This window comes from Hakea prostrata, chromosome 4, assembly GCF_041222555.1.
Source record: "Hakea prostrata isolate BN-2017 chromosome 4, UWA_Hpros_2, whole genome shotgun sequence".
NCBI lineage: Eukaryota > Viridiplantae > Streptophyta > Magnoliopsida > Proteales > Proteaceae > Hakea > Hakea prostrata.
In genome coordinates this window covers 50,243,634-50,268,308 of record NC_142603.1, presented here as the reverse complement: position 1 = coordinate 50,268,308, position 24,675 = coordinate 50,243,634, and the positions used below count along the sequence as shown (strand labels likewise).

The window sequence follows — 24,675 nt, the reverse complement described above, 5'->3', positions numbered from 1 at the left end:
GATTGTCCTGCTGGGACATCAATTCTAATTGGAGCATTTACAGCTGGAATATGAGATTTAATAACTCTTAGCAGGTCAGCAAATCTGGCAGTTGATTCATAATATTTATTGCATTATCCTTTGAACTTCAAGTTCACGAAGGCTCAGTCTGAGGATCTAATTAGATAATGATAATGCATACAATCAATCTCTTTTTCCAACTATTTATTCTCTCCCCTCATGTTGGAAAAACTAATTCATTAAATAAATCTCCTATCATTGGCAATATATTGCATTATATAAAGAGATTCATATCCAACATATATTCCCAACTTTATTTGGGGACTCATCTTTGTCTCTGTGGTGGAGCAATTAGAACATAAGCCGCACATCAAAAAATTTTAAGATGAGAAATATTTGGCTTCCAACCATAAGCCAATTGTAATAGGGAGAATTTATGACAACCTTTTGGCCCGATGCGTACAAATGATGCTTTGTTCTCATAACCAATGGTTTAGCTATTAATTGGAGACATTTAATAAATAATTTTGCTAAACCATTTTGGATATAAACATAAACAACAGGCTATTCAACTGTGATCTCGGTTGTTATACAATAATCATAAAGCTCGAGATGTAAATTCACCAAGATTATCAAGACAAACTGTCTTTATCTTATAATTCATAAATTATGCTCTTAATCTCATTATTTGAGCAAACAATCTCAAAACACCAAATTGCGAGTTCATAATGAACATACATGTGACCACTTTATAGATGCATCTATTAAAATCATATATTATCTGAATGGTCCACATGATGGGTGAATGGGCCCATACATTTCACCCTCTATACGTTTCAAAACGTAGAATGTTCAATCTCAACTTTAGCTGGTGAATATTTAATAATAAATATTTCTTGAGAACAAATAATACAAGAAAATTCACTTAATTGAATAATCTTGGTTCTTCAATGGGTGACAATTGAATTTTCAATAATTTTTGCATCATACTTGATCCGGTATGGTCCAACCGGTCATGCCAAATAATAAAATTATTGGAATCAATGTTCATTTGATTTACCCAAGCATGTGTTTCAACCATGCGATATTCGTGTAGTACAAATTGGGAGAAATATCTAATAACTTTGTATAGATATTTACTTATACCATTATTTGTAGTCTCAATCTGATAATAATTTTGGCAAATAGCTTTGAAACTTAATAAGTTTCTTTGAGACTTACTACAAAATAATGAATTATTTATAACCAATTTTATCTCCCAGATAATAATAGATTAGCTCTTTCGGAGCTTCCAATCAATGTTGTACTACCGATTTTATATGAACATTGGCTTCCGCATCATCAAATAAGAGAAATATGTATATTTTTCTCTCAGTATAATATCGTCACAAGATATAAGAGAATATTCACATTCTTCATCAAAATGAAACAAAATATATTAAAAGATATATAGAAAGTCAATAAAAAAATTATAGAAGAAAAAGATTAAATTTAAGATAAACTAACATATGAGATGAGATTTGAAGAGAAAAGAATTACATAATCAAATCTTCAACTATTATCTTCAAAGAAGTTTGCAGCATCTAGATATGTAGTATCTGTGAGGCCATCAAAATCATTCCTTTTATAGGCAAAAATTGCTCAAGTATCATGATTTTGGAAAATCTAATTTATCTCCACATTATTTTTATTTCTTTAATTAAGGCTTGACAAAGCTTAATTAAATATTGTGGAGTATGATAGATACATGTCTAATAGCTTTCATACCACATCGGTAAAAAATATTATCTTCACTTCTTGAATTGTTATATTGAGAATCCTTATTATTCTCTTATTTACTTCCATAATAATGACGGTAATTATTCCGTCTTTTGCCTCATCCTCTTCTACAGTCATGATCATAATTTTAATTTTGCCTTCTTTCAGGCATATCATGAATTGTTGCATTCACTTCAGGGAATGGAACAGAACCAATAAGACGAGCTTCATGACTTTTCATTAATAGTCCATTATTTTACTCAGCCACAAATAGGCATGATATCATTCGAGTATTTCTTAAAACTCTTTTACAATATTACTATTGTAACAACAAATCTGAAACTTGAAAATTTGTCTGGGATATTTTCATGAATAATATTTTCTCCTTATAATTTCAAAAGAGAATTAATTTCAAAAACTACTTACCGTATTTATTTACTTTCCTTCCTCTCTTTCTCTTCCTTCAAATCTTGCAACTTCATATGCATCATAGACTGTATTTATTTACAGTTTCAAATCTTGCAACTTCATGTGCATCTCTAATCGTATTCATTTACGCTTTCAAATCTTGCAACTTCATATGCATCTATGAACTCGTATTCATTTACGCTTTCAAATCTTGCAACTTCAGGTGCATTTAACAATATTTGTGGTGCAAAGCTAGCAACCACTATTTACAATAAATAAAACCACAATCGTTAAAGCAACATAATATCTTATTATTTGATTGATTCTTATATTCAATAAAACACATACCTTTTATCATGATGCACTTACATTTCAAGATGGACAAGGTAAACTCCATTGTTTACAAAAACGTGCAGGAGATCGATCATTATTTTCACTTTGGAATAGAAAACATAATGATACATTGTCTCTCTCAAAACGCAATACTTGAGCGGATTCGTTCTTCGAGCGGAATCGTCGATAACGTGTTATAAAATAAAGAGAAAATATATTAGATACAAAAAAAGACAAGATTAGTTCAATCAGAACTCATTCATTCAGTTGAGTGCATTACATATTTATATTAGAAGGAGCATCTACTCGATATGGAAATACAATATATGATTCTTGCACACAATAAGATATTCTTGATATGGAAAGATAGATTGCCGCCAAGATAGAAGGTGCATAGAATGGAAATATTGACTTGCCAATATTGTGTAATGAGATGGTTGTGATCTTCACCAATATTGCATCCTGAGGTAATTGAGATCTTCAATTGGAAGTACAATCTCTTTGGGGTAATGGACATCCATAATAAATATTATTTATAACAATTTTGACTTTTTACGTGTGTTTTCTAAACATTCTAAATTTAAAATGATGTTGAAAATTTATTAGATTAAATTATATAATTAGAAATTTACCCCTCAACCATATTTATTCTCTCATTTTCCTCCCCCTTCCCCCCTTTTTTTTCCTATTGATTATCTCTAGTTCTTCTTCCTATTTAGTCCCATTTTTATAGGCGGGTAAAAGAAAATTTGGGACAAAATTTCCCCACAATTAGGTACTTTTATTTCTCAATGTATTATTATTTCTCTTTTTCCATTTTTTTATTATTCTTTATTTGATTTTATATGCCTTGCCCCTCTCCCCCATAATTTATTGAACTTAAATTGTAAAAGTAAAGATGTCTATAGGTATTAAGGTAACATGTACATTCTTATTTTCTATCTAAAAGTTAAAATTAAAATCTAATTTTTTTATTTTTGTTTTGGTTACAAAACGGGGTCAAAAGACCCAAAGAACAAAACCAAATCAAACTAAAGCACAATTCTTGAGAAAATCCTATCTAAGGATGTCTGTCATTTGCTGCGGGGATTCATTGAAAAAGACCAGATCATCTCTTCCAACTAGCCGCCTCTTAGAAAACCAATCAGCAACCTTGTTATTTTGACGCCTCACATGACAAAATCTAACATGGCCTCGAGAAGCATATAGGCTTCGAATTTCAGCAACTAATCTTCCCATCGATACTTGCTCGTTAACTTCTTGGTCCAGTAACCTTATGGCCTTCAGCGAGTCTGATTCTATTTGGAGTGGCCATGCTCCCATATCCAATGCTACCTTTACCCCTTCTTTGATTGCGTGCATTTCTGCCTCTACTACATGGCATAGAGGAATCTTGATAGCAAATCCTCCTCTGAACAGGCATTCTTGATCTCGAATCACCCCAGCTAATTGAGCGTAGCATTCCTTTACTTTCACAGCAGCATCCGTGTTGCACTTAAACCATCCTCTTCTAGGGCATGCCCACCCTAAAACTTCCAACTCCTTACTTGGATCAAGAACAGGACTTCGGCATATTGTCCAAGCTTCCTTATTGGCTCAATAAAATTTCTCGATAATGAGCACAGCATTCCCTGGTCTGGAAAAATCTACGTCATGGATATCTCGATTTCGCCATCCCCAAAGAAATTGTAGGGTACACACAAATCGCTCAGGCCAATCGTTGCTCCATTTGGCAACAAACCCACAGATATTGGCATCGATCCATTCCTGCTTTTCGCACCTAAAAAACCATTTTGATATCCTGGTTTAACCATACGTTTCCAAATGCTTCTTGCAAAGCAACAATCCCTAAATACATGTAATACATCTTCCACCTTTGTCATGCAAAGATTGCATTTATCATTATCTTGAAGATGCAAGTGGCGCTTTCTAGCATTAGTCATCAACCTATTCTTTATAACTAGCCAAAAGAAACTGCAAAATCGGTTTGGGAGATGAAGTTTCCAAGAAGTATTCCAAAAATTTTCATCGAATATTCCCATATCTACAGCTGGTTCATTCTTTATCAATGTCTCATATGCAGAGCGTATCGAAAAAATACCTTCAGTGGATGAGATCCAAGACATGACATCAGATCCATTGTTACTAGAGGGTAGTGGGAAATCCTTCAGTTTGGTGCAGATTTTTGTAGGGAGGTATCCCTCAATTTTTGTTGTCCATTCCATGCCATTACTTTCCAAGTATTGGTTAACGACTTCCCACTGCCATTGACTGGGAACTGGAGAAATCACATGGTCTGCCAAATTACCTTCTATGCCTAACCAGTTGTCCCTCCAGAAATAAGTGTTCCTTCCATCTCAACTTTTTATTTCGCAATGCTCTTTCATTCTATTTTCAACTTTGCAGATAGCTTGACACAATGGAGAATCAAGAGATGCTGCTTTAAAGGGATGTTTACGCCTTTTTTATCCATATTTATCTTGAAGAAATGCTGACCACAGTGAGTTCTGCTTTTTAACCCCCCAAGCGAGTTTTATGATAAAGGCTTCATTCATCACCCGAAGCTTCCTAAAGCCTAAACTGCCTTCCACCTTCGGTCTACAAATCTCATTCCAACTCACAAGATGTGCCTTTTTTTTTTTTTTTTTTTTTATTGGATTCACCCCATATAAAGGCTCGAGTTAGTTTTTCAACTTCACCTAGGACCCCTTTTGGAATCAAAGCTGTTTGCATATAGTAGTAAGGTATAGTCATTACAACTGATTTTGCCAGGACAATTCGTCCCGCAAGGGAAAGCGAAGAAGCTTTCCAACTGGAGAGCCGATCTGATACCTTTGTTAATAATGTATTGATAACTACCTTTCTTGTCTCTTTCATAGTGAATAGGTACCCCTAGATATCTGCCCAAATCATCTGTCATGGTAAAGTCGCTTCTTTGTGCAATCTCCTTTGCTCTCTGGCTCTCTACATTTTTTGAGAAGAAAATACGGGTTTTCTCTGTGCTCACTTTGATTCCTGATGCATTGCAAAATTTATCTAAGCATTCCTTCACAATGGTAATTTGCTCTAGGGAAGCTTCTGCAAAAAGAACTACATCATCAGCAAACATAAGATGGGAGATTCCCATACCCCCTTTACGAATACAACCAAGGATTCACTTCCCTGCAGCCAATGCATCTTGGATACAGTGGGTCAATCTCTCCATGCAAAGGACAAATAAATAAGGCGACAAAGGGTCCCCCTGGTGAATTCCTCTAGAAGGTTTAAATTCTTTTGTACCTTCCCCATTCCAGAGAATTCTAAAGGTAGGACCTGTAACACACATCATAATCACATCGACCAGTTTGGATGGTACTCCTGCTTCCAAAAGTGAATCAGCAATAAATTCCCACCGGATTCGATCATATGCCTTTTCCAAGTCGATTTTAATAGCCATCTGATGGATTTTTCCTCCTTTTCGCTTCATGGAATAAAAAAGTTCTTGCGCAACAATGATATTATCCTGAATATTCCTTCCAGGAACAAAACTGACTTGATTGGGTGCAACAAGGCTAGGCATAAACTCTTTCAATCTATTAGTTATCAATTTAGTTAGAATTTTGAGGCTGACATTACAGAGAGATATAGGCCGGAATTGTGTAATCTTCTCAGGTTTGTCTATTTTGGGAATCAATACTAACATAGTCTCATTGATCTTAGTTTCCAACTCTCCATTAAATAAAATCTAATGTTTAAAGAGGAAACAATTAACTCTCAATTGTCATCATCCCTAAATTTCTCCCTATTTATTCTCTCATCACACATCACTAAAAGGAAATACTTGAATTTAAAAGCTAAACTTTTCTGCTAGATATTCTCCACGGACTATAATCAGGTATTTTTTTATTTCTCTCAGTTTTTCCGATTTATTTCTTCCTTTCTCTCCTGATTTTTTTCTTTGATGCTCTCTCCATTTTTTTTTTCTAATGTTAAATACGTATGAGTAAGAGTATGGTTGTATAAAAGTTTCTTGCTTTTTTTATTAATTATTTATTTTTATTTGTGGTTGATTTGTTGAAGTGAGAGAGCATTTATTTTTAATACATCAAATTAAATTCAAAATTTAAATTCAGACCCAACGAAATAGAAACTCTGTCCTAGAATTCAAAATACAATAGAATATGAGAGTTTGTAAATTTTGTATTATATCTAGACTCTAACACCTACATGGATAAGATTCTATATATTTGAATTTGAAAAGTTTATTGTAAATCAAATAAATAGAATACTTCTACAAACAAACAAATCTTTTTGTGCGTGTCATTCTTGCGCAGGGGCCATGCTAATATTCTCTGTATCGTTCCGATTTTATCGGCTGTCTCCGAAGAGACAACAAGCAAACAAATCGAATGAATTCATCATCTCTAATTCTTCTTATGAATTTTGAATTCTATCTCTTTTTCCTTTTCTTTTTTTTTTTTTTTTTTTTTTTTTTTTTTTTTTTTTTTTTTTTTTATTTTTGTATTTTTTTAGTTTTTTTGTTTTTTTTTTTTTTTTTTTTTTTTTTTGGTAATCGAGTGAAAATAAGTTACAATGTTACATAGGCAAGATAAAATTGTAAGAAAATAAAATTGAATATAAGTTACTCATATAGGTTCTTGTCACTTTTGGTTTAAAAAAAAAGAAGGGAAAAAATATAAAAGAAAAGATAACAATTAACTAATACAAAATTTTGTTATTAAAATTGAAATTACTTTTAAAACTGGTTGTAAATTTTAAAATTTTGTAAACAATTTACTCCTAAAGCCCATAAAAATTTGAATTTTTACTTATTTATTCCCTAATATATAAACTTATCAAGTAAATCTTTTTCCTTTTTTTAGTACTAAAAATTTTGTAATTATTGTTCACCCCCCTCCCGATGTTGAATCCTGGGTCCACCCCTGTTTTTTTTTTTTTAAAGCAAGTGGGTAGTTAAATTAATGTCATGTGCAACTTGTATTGTATAGGATTTTCTAACCTTTTGATTTTGTCTTGGAGTCGTGTGGAAGGACCTATAACACTCATTTTCTTTTATCAAGTCTTAAATCATATTTAAATTACCGTTGGAACTCCTTCTTTGCTTGCAATTTTGAAATTTGGATTAGTGATGCAAAAACAGCGAAGGGAAACGGATCTTAAAAAATTAGGAAAATTTTAATGAACACCTCATTTTATATTATTATATTATTCAACTGAAATTTTATTTTAATCCCTATTATTTTACCAATAATTACTCTTATTTTCCTCTCAAATGTTTTATATATAGATCGTCCTTAAAAGATGAATTATTATCTCTTCTTTTTCCTAATATTTTAAAATGACTAAATTATCCTTTTCTTTTACCTCCTCAATCAATTATGTTGATATTGTTATAAAATAGAGAAGATATTGTTAGAACTAGAAGACCAGAGGCACAATATAGACAGACTAATAACAGAATCAAGGACAAACGAATATATAAAGTATACCTTATATCAAAATCACTTACCCGAATGTAGTAGAATAAGCAAAAGGAAAACCAGCACGAACTCGAACGGGTGAGTTGAGGTGTACGAACAATACTTTTCCTTTAGGTATTTGAATGCCCCCTTCAGTGCAGACTGGGTTTGACTTTGACCTTGATGTCCTCACCTCCAAGATACAACAACTCCTAGATCTGTAGGCAGCACTCCAACAGAATCTACTTGCAAAGGAGATATGAAGGTAATACACAGCACAGGAATGAAGAAAACAAAATGGAATTTTCGAACTCTAGAATTCGAATTTCTGTTTTTTCACCAAAAACCGAGTGAGTCCTTTGGTCAGAGCTTCACCTCTATTTATAGGCTCGTATGGACACCTTCAGAGAGCTACATATGTACGTAAGGTCACCTTCAGAGAGTTGTGACTGTATAATCAGTCACCTCCCTACTGCAAAACCCAAAACCGGGAAAAGTATTTCTCAAAACTACTTCATTTAAATCTAAATCACCCAATCAAGAAACAGGAAAAAGTATTTCTCAAAACAAAATTTCTCATTAATTTCAATTTCTATCACAAAAATCACCACAAACAAAATAATTCTACAAAATGATTTTTTACCACCATTTTTTAGGGATGTAATAAATCCCTGTTGGCTCAAACTAGCCCGCCCTGAGCCAAGGCTGATTTTAGCCCCATTTTTTCAACCTGAATGGCGGGCTTGGGTAACAAATTAATCAACCCTGATAGGTTTGGTTCAAGTTTGGGTTTAGCTCTTGGGCCAACCTAGCACAACCCAATCTGACCCTGTGTTAGTTAATTTTTAATTAAAAATATATTTAAATTGGTTACAACAATCAAGTATCTCACTAATCCTAAATATCTAAATATTCTCCCACGATCCCACATTCCCACGTCAACAATATCCATGTTCATCTTTTTCTTCCTTTTCTCTATTATTCTTTTTCAAGATAAGGTGCTACCAATAGGCCATCCTCATTTATGTTGATAACTTTAGACGTATGATTATTTCCTTTGACATATTGGGCTGATTCGAAATTTTTAAATGAACCTTGTTGGTTATGATTTCTACAAGTTCCATGTTACTTAAGTATTATTTTGTCTTAGAAAAAGTTTTCTTTTGTAATATAAGTAGAGGTGGTTCTTCATTTAGACTAACCATGCCTTTGTTTGTAAGTAATGGGTTCATCCATAACGAATAATCGATTAATCATATTCAAACCCATTGTTTATAATTAGAATAAGTTTTAGTGTGTTAAATTATTAATTTAATACTTCAAACAAGAAGTGATAAAAATTAAGGCCAGGGCCAGGCTAAATCAAGCACAACCCAACCCTACCCAACCCCTATCAAGGTTAATCATAGTGGGTCGGGCTTAGAGAAACCCTAACAAGATTTATTTAGGATTGGGGATTTCAAACCTACTAGGGTTGGGTACGTATTCAAACCCATTGTTTATAAATAGAATACGTTTTAGCATGTTAAATTATTAATATAATACTTCAAATAAGAAGTGATAAAAACTAAGGTCAGGGCAAATTAAGGATAACCCAACCCTACCCAACCCCTATCGGTGTCAACCAAAGTGGTCGAGGTTAGAGAAACCCTAATGGGATCAAGTTAGGATTGGGGATTTTCAAACCTAATAGGATTGGGTTGGGCTTGGATTTCAATTTCAGTCTATAAGATAGGGTTAGGGTTGAAGGTTGGTCTGACCAAACCCCACCTGTTGACACCCCTAATTTTTTTTGTTTTCAAAGAAAAAACACCAAAAAGTATTCTTCAATAAATTATCAAACGGATACTAAGTTTGCATCCACCTATAGTAGATGTGCTTTAATTCATCAAGGAGCATGAGAAGATGAGAATGGATATTTCGAGGTACTTTAACATACAAAAACCCTAAGGGCCTGTTTGGTTACATGAGTCCAGAGATTTTGAAATCTTTGGATTCACAAATGGGAGATTTATACCCGTTTGGTTGTGTGAATCCTTGGATTCATGAAATCTAAGGATTTACCCTTTTACACTAAAAACGTGAATCTGAGATTTATGGGTATAAGGTGAAATCCAGAGATTTCACCACTACTATAAAAGCGCTAAACATTTGAACCATGACTCCATAGATGTTTTTTCCAGGATGAATTTATAGATTTCATTCCAAAGATTCAAGCTAACCAAAGAGTTAATTTTATGAACCATGACTCCATAGATTTGAAATCTATAGATTTAAAATCTCTAGATTTTTGAAATCTCTAGACTCAAGTAACCAAACAGGCCCTAAAAGGGTTTGTGAATCCCTGGATGGCAATTAAACCATCCTGTCATTGTGAGGGAAAACTTAATCCAAAATGTTTAATCTTATTCTCCAAAAAAAAAAAAAAAAAAATCTTCTAATCGTTGGATAAAACTTGGAGACTTTGTGATCCTTAATCGTCTAGATTCGAATGAAAAACCGATCTAGAGATGAAATTTTAAACTCTGGGACAAGTTAAGTGCATATTCGATCTAGAACCCAGATCCTCCATGCGAATTCTAACTAATGATCCTTTCCATAACATTGGATTTAAAACTGCATATACTTCCTTGAGCCCACTGGCATTGGCAAAAAAGATGGGTTGTTGATTATGGGTATGTTGCTCCTGAATCTGTCCTCTCCTGGGTTGTTTCAAAGATAACCTGAGTCAGTTGCCAACTAGCTACCTGCAAACAAAAAAAATTGTGAGAGTGGGTCGCCTCTGTGGACTGGAAGTCATCTAAGAGGATCTTGCTAGATTCTGGATAACACAATTCCTCTGAGTGAGGAGTCAAAGCTCAAAGAACTCTAGATTCCTTGGGTAGTTGTAGGAGAGCTAATGCAAGAATTATCTTCGCTTACTTCCTTCTTGTCCTTTTGGCCCTTATACACAAAAAATGTTATCCCTCTTCGAGAAGACTCACCTTGATCATTAGATTGGCATATACGAAAAGGAGGGCCTGGATTGATTGTAACACCAAACTTGCGGGAGAAGCCAAGGCTCAAATCTTCTTGGAGAAGCCAAGGTCTTGATACACCTTGCCCCAGATATTATCAAGGATCTGGACTTACATAATCCCTTGATTTGACGTGTTCCCTCTTAAACTCCAGACAGATCATCAGGAAGCAGTCCAAAGAAGATTAGGATGGATTAGTACCCTCATGATAAACGTTAAGTACTCGGAGTATGGAGGTGAAGCATTAAATGCCGAATTTAATGCTCTGACGCGCCTTTAGCCAGACACGGGTTGTCTTCCATCTTCCTGCTACTTCTACTGGGAAGTAACATTCAAAATGGTATCTTTTGAACGCCCATGCCGTCATGTCACTATTTTCACGTGGCAGTGTCGTGATGGTGGCCCCAAGGAGAAGCCACTTGTGGATGAGTACGCCAATTGGTTCTTCCAAGCTCCTTAAACTGAGTCTAGACAAGATGCACCAACCCAAACGGTTCATTCTAGTTCAGAGGTCTAGGAAAATCTAATATAATAGTAGCCCCCTTAGTTTTCGGATTTGGAATACTGAAATCCAATTCGGAAAGTAGCTTCTCAGGCGTTCTTTTGATCCAACATGTCATGGACAAGAACTTAAACCATTAGAACTGCTTTTTGAACATTGCTAATTAATGCTCTGACGATTATGTCAGTAAATGAGGCGTGTGTGCATAACCCGAGGCGCACTCTTTGTTGCCACGTTCTCCCACCAACTCAACATTATTAGGAAGGGGAAACTTTACTTTTTAGCAACCGTTGATCTGGAACGATCTAGGTCGTTCATTCAAAATTTACTTGGCTATAAAGCCTTCACTTTCGTCTCTTTCTATTCTTCTTCCTTTTACTGCAATTGTGATTCTTAAATCTCTCAAGTCTTCAACAATCCGTCTTGAAGTCAACCTCTAATTTGTTGATTTCAACAGCCCTTTTACACCTTAGTAAGTCTATTTCTTAGTTGGGATCATGGGTAGTAAACTCTTAAAGAAGTATGATGCCCATGGGAACCTTAACGTTCCCAAGGAGCCCTAGAGGGAGTATGGAATTAGAGGAGACCCTTTTGAGGGAACCTTTCCCACTTCTTCTTCTAATCCTGCTTCTACCTCTGGTAGTGATCACGTCCTAGAGGACACATCTTCTAAGGGTACTGCAGAACTAGGCTCTCTTGTCTCAGTAGGCTTCGAAACCCCATCTGATAGGAGGAAGTCTAGTTTCACCACTAGATCAGGCCCTTAATACTTCCCTAGTCTTCTGCTCCCCAAGCATCTTCGGCTAATGAGGATTGCTTTCCGAATTCCTTCTAACTTTCATATTAGAATTCTAGGCCCGCACGAAAGGGCATGCTTGCAGAGGGAAGGAGAATTCCCCCTTTATTTTGACTCCATGCTTGGAGGAATGAGATTACCCTTCCACCCTTTTGTCATGTAAGTCCTCTTCCACTTTAACCTTAACCCTGGGATGCTTTCTCCCAACAGATGGAGGAGTTTGGTTGAATTCATTGGTTACTGCCCTAACATGGGGGTAGAATTTATCCTCAATGTGTTACGTTGTGTCTTTTCCCTGAAGATCATTGAACACGAAGGGTGGTATAGTTTTAGCAAGAGCGGGACCGCCTAGGTCAAGTTCATGGTGTTTTTGGATGGTACCTTCCATCCAATAACAAGGGTTGGAGGGACAAATATGTGGCTTGTCATCCTTCCCAAGACTATTGTGTTAGACTGGTCTACTTACACTAGGAGTAAGTTGAGGAAGGTCAACAAAGAAGTGCAAACTGTCTGCTGAAGAGGACAAAATATACTAGAAGTTCGTTCGATGCGAGGGGGTTCCTATCCATGGGAGGGAGATGAACTTCTCTATCCCTTTGATGAAGTGGGGAATCATGGATGGTGAGCCCCCTTGCCCTTAATTCTTTCGTTCTCAACTTTTGTTTGTCTTTTTATTTTTTTTATTTTTTAGAGTCACTATTGTTCCTTATACTTGTGCTATTTTGCATTAGGTCCTCCAATGGTTGACCATAGGGCATTACTGGCATCCTACATAGCTGCTCAAGCTATTGCACATGAAGAGTGCGAACAAAATCAAAGGGACATGGAGCGGTCCCCCTATTGATTGCAAGAGACTTCCAAGCTATGGTGTGGGTCCCTGCTGAATTAGAGATGAGACTCTAATTGACTTGGACTAGGAAGTAAGGGGAGGCTGCACGCTTCCCTTCAAAGAAGACTAGAGCGACCAGTATATAGGCTCCTACTGGCCTCACAGAAAGTCACTTCTCAGCTTCCAGCTAAGCCAAGTCTTCAAACCAAGGATGGCCGGAAGTGTCCTGGATCCCCGCAAGGCGAAAGAAAAGGTGGTGAAGACCATAGGATCTGGGAGCCTTGCTAGGAACATCACAGAAGAGATGGCATACCCAAATCCCTTCTTATGGTGGGATGGAAGGAGTTACTCAATGGGCTCCCAGAAGGCCACTTTCCGGAGGAATCTAAATACCAGGGGTTCCTCCTTCATGGCACCAAGTGGGAGCCCTGCCATGGGGGTCCCCTCTCCATCCTTCGCGACATTCACCACAACAACCTCCGCTACCATAACAATAACCGCACCAGCAACAGCAGCAGTAGCAAGCACAACAATAGCAACAACAACAATAGTAAGCACAACAACAACAACAATAGCTAAGACTACTGCCACTTGGGTTATCCAAGGAGCTGCCCCTAGAGGAGATTTCATGAGATGGGTTCCCCAATGGCTCATCTCAAATGGGGCTTCTGTTTCCAAGGACTCATTCAAATGCAAGCAATGGTTGGAGAATGCAGTAGCCCCCTTTGATCAGAAGCGTCTACAAGAGATGGCCCTGGGGGCCCTGGAATCTACTACCGCAATGTAAGTTAGCTTCAAATGATAATACTAAGACTTTGCTTCCCCTTGGTCTTTAATTGACTTCCTTCTCTTGTAGAAACGCCTATTCATTTGTGAGTCAGATTGAAGAGCTAACAAGAAGGAGTTGGGGCCTCAATGATAAAGTGGTGCCCTCAGGAAAGATGCTACTGTCACCAAGCTTCAAATCAATGATCTCACTGCAAAGCTTGGGGAGTCTACTGCTAAACTTGAGGGGGCCACCAACAAGCTAGAATTGGCGAATAAAAGGTTGGGGGAAGATCAAGCCAACTCCAAATACCACAAGAAAGTCAAATTGGAGGCCAGGAAAGTTGAGAAGGAAGCCCTTGAGGCCAAGGATGCTGCCATTAAGGAGAAGGCTAAGGCCCAATATGATTTGGCCAAAAAAGTGAAAGAGGTAGAGGGTCTAGAGCAAGAGGTGGCTAGGCTTCAACATGAGAATGCATTTTTGACTTCACAAAACTTGAGATTAGATTCAGAGAAGAAATCTCTAGAGGTTGAACTTCAAGAACTCAACCACCAAGTCTCTGATCTCAAGGAGAAGGCTAGCACAGTAGAGGACAGGGTTCTAGAGAACTTCAAGGCATCTGAAGAATATAAGGATGAGATCATCAAGGCAACTTTGCTAGTTTTCGAACAAAGCCTTGATACGGCCTTCTCATTTCTGGTTGAGAAGTTTCCTGAAGAGATGCTGAAACAGTTCTATCCCATGCCCTTCAATGCTAACACTTGTGTGAGGTTAAACATTCTAGTGTGAGGTTGTATGGATCCTCCCACGATCGCTACTCCAGCCCCCTCAACCTCTAAAGGTCTATTTCCATAAGGACTACCCCCTTTTATGCCCTTTCCATATGTGGTGGAGCAAAGTCTTCCTGAAGAAAAAATGGAAGAGGCGCCTCCAACAGGGCCTGAAATGAAAGACGGAGGCCATCCAATTGCTTCCAAGGCACCAAAGATTGGCCCTAAAGAGCCAAAAACCACTGCCACTACTGTATGAAGGTCCATTTTCTTGCTCACTTTCTAATGTCTATAACTTTTAGTGAACCAAATCCTTATATTCATATATATTTTTCACTTTAATGACAATTAGATCTCTTTTTTCAATTGCATCAACACTGTATCAATCCTCTTTGTCATGCTATTTCTCCAAGACTACTCCTCTCCTTAGGTTGAGTAACTTGACATACTAAATAATTGGCTAGTCAAACGCTAGAAAGAATAGGAAAACGAAACGCAAAATTCACTAAGTATGCGTACCCAGTGAGTGTTCGAGTAGCCACTTCTCGGAATAAGAGACATGCTGACAAGTAACTTGTCACTTGACATAATTTTATCAATAGAATTTTCTCAAATGCATGGCATTCCATGCACGAGTAAGTGGCTTATTGGTTCTAGGATCGGTAAGCTTGTAGTTTCCCGGCTATAGCTCACGAACCACTTGGTAAGGACCGTCCCATCGAGGAGACAACTTATTTCTCCCCCTTGGATTAGAGATATCTGATTGATAGAGCACTAAATCACCTCTCTAGAAAGTCCTGCTTCGTACTCTAGAGTTGTAGTATTTAGCGACATTTTTCTGATAAGCCACATTTCAGCAAAAAGCGCTTTCTCGAACTTCATCCAGAAACTCCAAATTGGCCCTAAAACCGTCTTCATTTTCCTTTTCGCTATATTGAGATGACCTTAAAGAGCCTGCTAACACCTCCACAAGAACTAAGGCATTAGTTCCATAGGATAACTTAAAGGGGGTCTCCCCTGTTGGAATTCTTGAAGAGGTCCTATAGGCCCATAGAACATGGTATAACTCCTCCAACCACTGTTTGTTGCTTTCCTCCAATATCCTCTTAATCCCATCAAGCAAGGTCCTATTAGTAACTTCAACTTGACCATTACATTGCAGATAAGCGATTGCTGCTCTTCTGAAGTCAATTTGATACTTCTGACCAAACTCCTTAAAAACTGAATTATCACATTGTGTTGCATTATCTGTTATGAGTATCTTTGGAAGACCAAACTTGTAGATGATTTTGGTTAAAGTGAACTTCTCCATTTTCTTTTCTGTTATGGAGGTCACAAGTTCAGCTTCTACCCACTTAGTAAAATAATCAATGGCCACTATAAGAAACTTTCTTCTTGTTGATGCAGGGGGAAAAGGACCTAATATGTCCATTCCCCACCTTGCGGAAGGAAGTAGACTCAAGATTGATATTAATACTACTGTGGAGACCTCTGAACAAGAGAATGTACCTGACAAGGCGTGCAACTTCGCAAATAATCTTGAGCATCTTTAAGCATAGTGGGCCAATAGGTTCCTTGCCCTAGGATTTTGAAAGCTAAGGCTTTGTCTCCCATATGTCCTCCGCAAATACCCTCATAGACTTCAGCTAAGGTGTATTGAGCCCCTGCAAGGACCTATGCATTTCAAGTGAGGTCCCTCAATTGATTGTTTGTAAAGGGCACCCTCTACCATCATCAATTTTGATGCTCTCCTCCTGATGGTGCGAGCATGTTCCTTATCCTTTGGCAAATAATCACTCTTGAGATAAGAGATTAAAGGATCCACCCAAGATGGCTCCTTTTCATCTATATCCATCAATTATAACTCCTCAATACTTGGTTCATAAAGTACTTCTTGATAAACTGAAGCCTCAATATCTTCGAATCCAACTGAAGCTAATTTGGCTAATATATCAGCTTTAGCATTACTTTCCCTAGGAATTTGAGTGATGACAAAGTTCAAGAAATGAACCCTCAAGTCATTAACTTTAGCCAAATATTAAGACATTCTTCCCTCTCTGGCCTTATAAGTTTCCTGAACTTGGTTCACTATGAGCTATGAATTGCTATAAACTGCAATGCTCTTGACACACACGGATTGTGCTAACCGCAGGCCAGCCACCAACGCTTCATACTTAGCAACATTGTTTGTTGTTGGGAAAGTGAAATGAAGTGCATAGTTGATTGCAAAGCCATTTGGGCTCTACAACATTAAACCAACTCCACTCCCTGCTGCATTACTAGCTCCATCCACAAAAAACGTCCAGGTTTCTAAGGACATCTCAGGCTCTTGATATGAAGTTCATCCAATAGAGGATTCCACCACAAAATCATTTAAGGGCTGGCCTTTGATAGTTGTCTTGGGTTTAAAATCAACTTGGTGTTCACTCAATTCTCTCGCCCAAGACACCATTCTTCCCGCCAAATCTGGGCTATATAGGATATTTTTTAAGGGGACATTGGTTAACACAGTTACTGGTATGGTGTGAGCTTCCTAATGGATACCATTACAGCAAGAGCTTGCTTTTCTATCTCTGGTTATCTAGACTCAGCCTCGAGCAAAACATGTGACACATAATAAATAGGTTTTTGGACGCCCTTTTCTTCTTGAACTAAAACTGAGCTTACAACGTTAGGCGAAGTTGCCAAAAACAAGAAAAGTTCCACCCCAAGGACCAAACAAGTAAGCAAAGGTGAAGTACTTAACTTAAGTTTGAAGTCTTCAAAAGCCTTTTGACATTCTTCATTCCAAATTGTCCCAGTCATTGATTGAGAGACTTCAAAGCCGCAAAGAGAGGCAAGCTCTTATCTCCATAATGTGAAATGAAACGGCTGAGTGCAGCTATTCTTTTAGTTAAACATTGTACCTCTTTCATCGTTCCTGGGGGCTGCATCTCAAGGATAGCCCTAATTTTCTCCGGATTAGCCTCAATGCCTATTTTTTAAACCATAAAGCCTAGGAACTTTCTAGAAGAAACTCCAAAAGCTCACTTTTCGGGGTTGAGACACATTTTCTGCGCTCTAAGAACAACAAAGACTTGTGCCAAATCACTGATGTGATCACTTCGCTTTACACTTTTCACCAACATGTCATCAACATAAACTTCCACATTACGCCCAATCTGTTGGCAAAAGATCTTGTTCACAGCTCTTTGATAAGTGGCTCCAGCATTTTTGAGACCAAATGGCATGACAATATAATAGTAACTTTCTCTGTTGGTCATGAAGACGGAGTGAACTTCATCTTATGGATTCATTAGAATTTAATTGTACCCTGAATAAGCATCCATGAAGCTCAATATCTCATAACTAGCAGTGGTGTCAATCAACAAATCAATCCTTGGCAATGGAAAACAATCTATGGGACACACTTTGTGGAGATCTATATAGTCAGTGCACATCCTCCACTTCCCATTCGCCTTCTTCACCACCACTACGTTTGTCAGCCATGTGGGACATTCGATGGGTTGAATAAAACCATATTTCTCTAGTTAATCCACTTCTGTTTGAATGGCTTGATGTTTCTCAAGGGAGAAGTTCCTCCTTCTTTGGATAACTGTTGTTACCCCCTTAGCAATCCACAACTTATGCTCAGATACACTTCAATCAATACCTAGTATGTCCTCTGCTGACCAAACATAGACATATGCATTTTGTGCCAGAAACACTACCAGTTTCCATTTAAACTCCTCCCCTTACTCAGAACCTATCATGGTTCCACGCTCTGGGTTTGAAACACTTAACAAGACTCACTGAAGAGTTTTCACTGACTCTCCCCTTTGTATCTAGTTCTCACCTCTATCATCCAAAACCTTAATTGTCGAATCAATGCCACCAATTGGTATTGATGGTTGCTTTTGGATGAAGTTGAAATAGCAGTTCTTGGACTGTCTTTGGTCAATCTTACAGACGCCAACATCTTCCTCAATTGGGAACTTTATCATCATATTTCTGGGAGAGACTATAGCTCCCAACACACTTAGTGTCGATCTCCCCAGAATGATGATGTAGGCTGAAATGTTGCGCACAACCATGAATATGGTAGGTAGTTTCACTTGACGGGGATAAGTCCCCACCATCAGATCAAGTTGGATATTTTCCTCTACGGTTGTGGAACTTCCCACGAAAAAATAAAGAAAGGTTGCACTTGGCGTCAAGGCCTCCTGGTCTATCTTGAGATGACTGCAAGCATCTAGAGATAGAATATCCGTTGATGATCCAGTGTCCACCAATACTCTATAGACCATATGGTTGGCCAACCTGACCTTAATGACTATGACATCATCATGTGAAGTGTGAACATCCACTAACTCTTTTTCAACAAAAGTATTAGGTTTATAGTGAACAAAACATGTGTTCTTGGAGGGCTCAACAACACCTACCACATGAAGACATCTCTTAGCTTGGCAGAGAGACTCAGGAGTAGGTCTCCCAAAGATTGTGTTAATCATTGGAAGATCCTCGTCCCTGGAAGTTGTTGGGGCCTTTCCTCTAGATTCATCCCTTTGCCTAGGAGGAGTTATGTTGCGTCTTCTCGAAGGGGATCTTTCACCTTGACGGTCAAACTTAACGTACTGGTTCAAGTGCCCTCCAGAAAATAGAAGTTATAGGCTTGTGCATTATGGTCATTTTATCCATTTTGGGAACTTTGAAAATAGAAATTATAGCCTTGGGTGTTATGGTCATTTTATTCATATGAGGTTGGGGGAAGTTGTCCCATTTGGAAGGATTCTTAGGAAATAAAATAAAAATAAAAAAGTGATTGTCCGACTGGAGACACCTCTTGGGGCACAATGGGTTCAAGGCACACCAGCTTGTAATCCTTCCACCGTTAGGAGCGGGAGGTTATCGCTGCTCTGTGAAACCAGCCTGACGCATTGCCCTCCACTCTAAGAGCCATGAAGTCCAAGCCTTCGCCCAAACCTCATGGCTCAACTCCTCACTTGGAATGGGCAAGCTAGAAACTATACCATTGAATCCGACCCAGCAAGAGCTGTACCAGCGTCCAATCACCTTATTGCCCCCCTTGGTTACAAGCTCTCGCTACAGAGCTCGGCATTCAAACCTTTGGAGACATGACCTTATGAGATAACAACTTTAGATGAAGTTCCCAATGTGGGACTAAACTGGAAGCATGATTGTTCTCTACTGCATTGGAATTGGTCATCTAAACAATAGATCATTTTCAAATCCTAATTAAGATGGAATCCTTTTTTTGGTTCAATAAAGGTGGAATCCCACGCCTTCAATTTTCCAGTTTTTTCTTTTTTTCTTTTTTTATTTTTTTATTTTTTTTATTTTTGGGTGAAAGATTACCATTATTGACCAAATGAGAAATCTGATCTAATATGTAATGCTCACACGGAATCAAAGACCTTTCAAATATAAATACTTGCCTTAAACATCATCTTTGCTTATAATACCGAAAAACATCATCTTGCTTATGTCGTATTGAATAAATATCATTAAAAACGGTTTGATATAGTTGTGTTATTTGATAAATGGTATGACAATAATATGAACAAAATGATTTAAATGAACCATACTGCATTAATACGGTACTGAATATCTGAATCATTTTGTACTGAATCAATATACAGTCATGGAACACATACTGTGAACTGCATATCTAATTTGGGTTTTTGCTGTTTATATCTTCTGCTGATAGATTCAGGGATTTTTAAGCATGTTTCTCTTGATTCTGATTTTGTAATTGGTCTGTTGTTACATGTACTAGTACCTTGTGTATAAAAAAACTTCTAGAATGTTATTTTGAGTTTTATCAGTACTCTGATATTAAAATTACTTGCTGTAATTGGCTTTGAAATTTGTATTCTTATTTATTTCCTTGTTTGTTTATTTTCCATGGCTCCTACCTGATATGAGCTTCACAAGTATGAAGGCAAAGGAGACTTTGTTGTCTAGAGAAATAGAATGCATGCAATACTTGTACAAAACCACTGCCATAAGGCTTTGAAAATTATTGATAAACTCCCCTCTTCTATGATTGATGATGAAAAGGTTGATATGATGGAGTTATGCTATAGTACCTTGATTTTACATTTGGGAAATAATGTTATGAGAAGAGTAAGGGATTGTACTGAAGCTAATTAGGTATGGTCTAAACTTGAAGAATTATACATGACCCCATCCCTACCTAGCATCGCCTTGTTAAAAGAACAATTGTTTAATTTCAGAATGGATCCTTCTAAATCTTTGTGTGATAATATGAAAGAGTTCTATAAAATATCATATGATTTAGCTGATCTTAATGAAGAGCTATCTGATAATACACTTGTTGTCCTACTGTTAAATTATTTACATGATTTTCATGCTAGTATAAAGAATTCTATTAAATATGGTAGAGAATCTATGACTCTTGATGATGTGATAGCTCTTAAGATTAGGGACATAGAGATGAAATCTGAAAAGAAAGGTAAAGCTGCTGGTGAGGGTTTGATTGGAAATTCTGAAATTAGGATTAACCTTGAAAATAAGAATAAGAAGAAGTTTGTGGGTAAGAATAACAACAATAATAATCAGAATAATAACAATAAGGCAAAGGGCAAAGTTTGTTATTATTGTAAGAAAGAGGGGCATACTAGGAAGAACTATTGGGAACAATTGATAAAGCAAAAGGAGAATGGTGATGAGATAAATGAAGCTACTAATGTAGCTAATGTTACTAGTGATGCACTAGTTGCTTGACTTAATTCTGACCTAGAGAATTGGATCCTTGATTCGGAGTGTACTTTCCATATGACTCCTAAAAGAGTGTTTTGTGACCTTTAGGCCCATTTTACCTGATTTTCATGTTAGTGTTTTGGGTGCACATTTTAAGTTGAAATCTTATTTCAATGCTGTTTTAACTAAAAAAAAATTATCAAACTTGTGTTGGATCTCTTATGTATGCTATGGTCTGTTCTAGGCCGGATTTAGCCTATGTTATTGGGCTAGTTTGTAGGGTTTATGAGTCATCCTTGTGATGTTCATTGGACTGTTGTACTGTGGATTTTAAGATACTTGCATAATTCAGCTGCTAGTTATAAACTTTTGTATGATAATACTTGTGGTGTTAAGCTGAATATTGTTGGATTTGTGACTCTGATTTTGCTGCTGCATTTGATAAGAGAAGATCTTTAACTGGTTATGTGTTTACTATTGGTCAAAACTTGATTAGTTGGAAGTCTTCCCTTTAGCATGTGGTTGCTCTTCCTACCACTGAGGCTGAGTATATTGCCTTATATGAGGCTGTTAAGGAGGCTCTTTGGCTTAAGGGTATCCTTGGAGAACTTGGTTTTGGTGATATATGTTCCTCTATACATTGTGATTCTTAGTGCTATTTGTTTCTCTAAGAATAACATGTTTCATGAACATGCTAAACATGTGGATGTGAGGTTGCACTTTATTAGGGATATTATCTCCAAGGGTTTGGTCAAGATTGTTAAGATTGATACATCTATCAATCCTGCTGATATTTTGACTAAAAGTGGTACCTGTTAACAAGTTCAAAATTGTATTGAACATGTTGGAGGTGCTTGTTGGTTAAGTTTTCATTCACTTTCTTATTTTTCTGTTTCTTTGTAAGTTCTTTGTGATTCAAGTAATAATGCACAGCCAAAATCAGTGTCAAGGTGGAGGATGTTGGAATTGTTCTTTAGCAAGGGTATTTTTGTCCTTTTATCTTAAGAGGGATATATATTATTTTTATGAGGGGCATTTCAGTCCTTTCATTTTGTTGTAATTCATTTAACCCCAAAAGGGGGTTTAGGGTTTTCATGAGATTTGGTTTTAGGTTTGTGCTCTGCTTTGCGTGGTGCGATCATCTCTCTTGTTGTTGCATCTGGTGTGAGGTGCTCTCGTGGTGATTTTCTTGGTTGTTTGAAGGCTTCTTGGTCTTCGGTTGAGCCTTCTTGTGCTCGATGACTCGTTAGTGGTGTATGAATCAGGTGGGATCATTTCATGGCTGTTGTTCTTGCTGTGCCATGAGCTATTTCTCGATCTCTTGAGAGTTTCATCTCTAAGTTGATATATATGTTGTAGAGAGTTCCTGTTGTACCCAACTTAACATTGACATTAGTTGTGCATGTTATCTAGAGTTTGGCAATAAGGATTCTTGATAAAGTCAAAATGAGGGCTCTTGGGAGATATAGAAATATGTAATACTTATATTCTATATATTCCTAGTTTATATCTTCTTTATCCCAGTCTTTGTATTCTATATATATGCATAAGAAATACGCACGAAGGAAGCGTGAAATATTTTTATTTTCCTAATTTGGTGTAAGAAAAGGTGCACTCTTTTGTCCAGTTAATAGAAGGTTTCCGATTACTAATCATGAATATAGGTAAAAAAATAAAATAAAATAAAAAATAGATCAGTAAAAATAAAGGAATTACCCGAAATTTATTCTTAGAATTCAATTTTTTGTCACCAAAGAAAATCCTATTCTTCTTGTGATTTTATCATTATGATAAACTAAATAATTGTTTGCCATAATAAATTAATGCTCTACTTGATTGATTGAAGTTTAGTTTAAGGGAAAGAAACCGTGGAGCTGAATAACTCATTGATCAAAGCGCCTTTTAAAAGATTATCCGGTATAATTTGATCGAATATGCCCTTTTGGAATAAATACTCAGCCGCTTGTGAACCATCAGATATTGTCTTATTCAATGTCTGTTCAATTACTCTTTTACCTACAAATGCAATGTAGGCATTGGGTTCGACAATAATAATACCTCCGAACATACCAAAACTTGCTGTCACCCCGCCGATCGTGGGAGATGTAGGATTTAAACATAGAATAATTTTTTATTTGATCCCATGGCCCTTTTTCTTGCTTATCCGTTTATTAATGGCAGGGTTGACCTTTGCCCTGTGGCACTTTGTTCGTATACACTTACTCAACGGAAGAGACTCGATCTGTCAACGTGGGCTATGAGAATTATATAAAGCAAAAGATATTTTAACCATTTGTATCAAGCTCAAACTCCCTTCTTGCATTTTTGCTCCTCTAAAAGAAGAAGGAGAAGGAACAAAAGCAAAGAGGTTTTGGTTGCCATTGAAATCATCTATTTACAACTTAAGATCTATTTAGAGCAAACATAGTTTGTCAGATACTGCAATGTGGTATTTTTCTTGGTTTTTCTTTTCTTTTCTTTTTCTTTTTTCTGAAGTGACCTTAATCTTTTTTGTTACCAATTGATTGTTCTCTTGATTTGTGAAGGATATTTGTACTACTCTTTTTCTCATAGTGGATTGATGCAATATTTGTCCCATGGTTTTTTCCCTCTATATTGGAGGGTTTTCCCACGTAAAAATTCTTATAGTCTTTGTGGTGATTATTTTTCTTGAGCTACTTTATTATTTCTCAAATACACACTAGATTATTGGGTTTGTTATTCCCAACATTAGGATATAATCCCTTCACCCATCTTCTTCTCATCCCTCACCCAAAATTGCTCACCACCACCGGAAACTGCCCACAACCGCCACCAAAGACCTAGACCCTTCCCTTCCGGAGACCACAACCCACCCCTAAACCTTCTTGACCTACATCTCTCTCTCTCTAACCGAAAACAAAAGCAAATGTATAGCATTTACAATATTAGAATCTCAATGTGAAGGAAAAAATAATTTAAAACAAAACCCTAGCGCAGAGCACCCACCTCCACTAACAGATCTGAAGAACAACATGCAAGATATTGATGAAGCCTAGCAACATATCTATACCAATGTTGTCTATCATACTTGAATTCGTTATCGTAGAAAAAAATAACATCAAGACTTTTTTACTGGGCTAAATATATCTAAGCAAGGGCGGACCCAAGATTTAATATTAGGGGGGGCGAAGAATGGAATTCTAGATTGGGGAAGCACCAATGCTTTTTCGCCACACATATTGTGTGGGCCCTTATAAGACCATTGGGGGTCCCACATATAAATTATTTTACTATATTGAGGAATATGTTGTGAAAATTTAAAGAAAGAGGAT

General features: G+C 36.9%; 2 non-coding genes across 2 annotated transcripts; both read right to left on the bottom strand.

Moving 5' to 3' along the window:
- Nucleotides 1–6,771: 6,771 nt before the first annotated feature.
- Nucleotides 6,772–6,869, bottom strand: LOC149019383 (U6 spliceosomal RNA). Its single transcript, XR_016173255.1, has one exon. It is a non-coding gene; the product is annotated as a U6 spliceosomal RNA (small nuclear RNA).
- A 12,562-nt stretch (nt 6,870–19,431) lies between these two features.
- On the bottom strand, nt 19,432–19,734 carry LOC149019382 (signal recognition particle RNA). Its single transcript, XR_016173292.1, has one exon.
- Between the last annotated feature and the right edge of the window lie 4,941 nt (nt 19,735–24,675).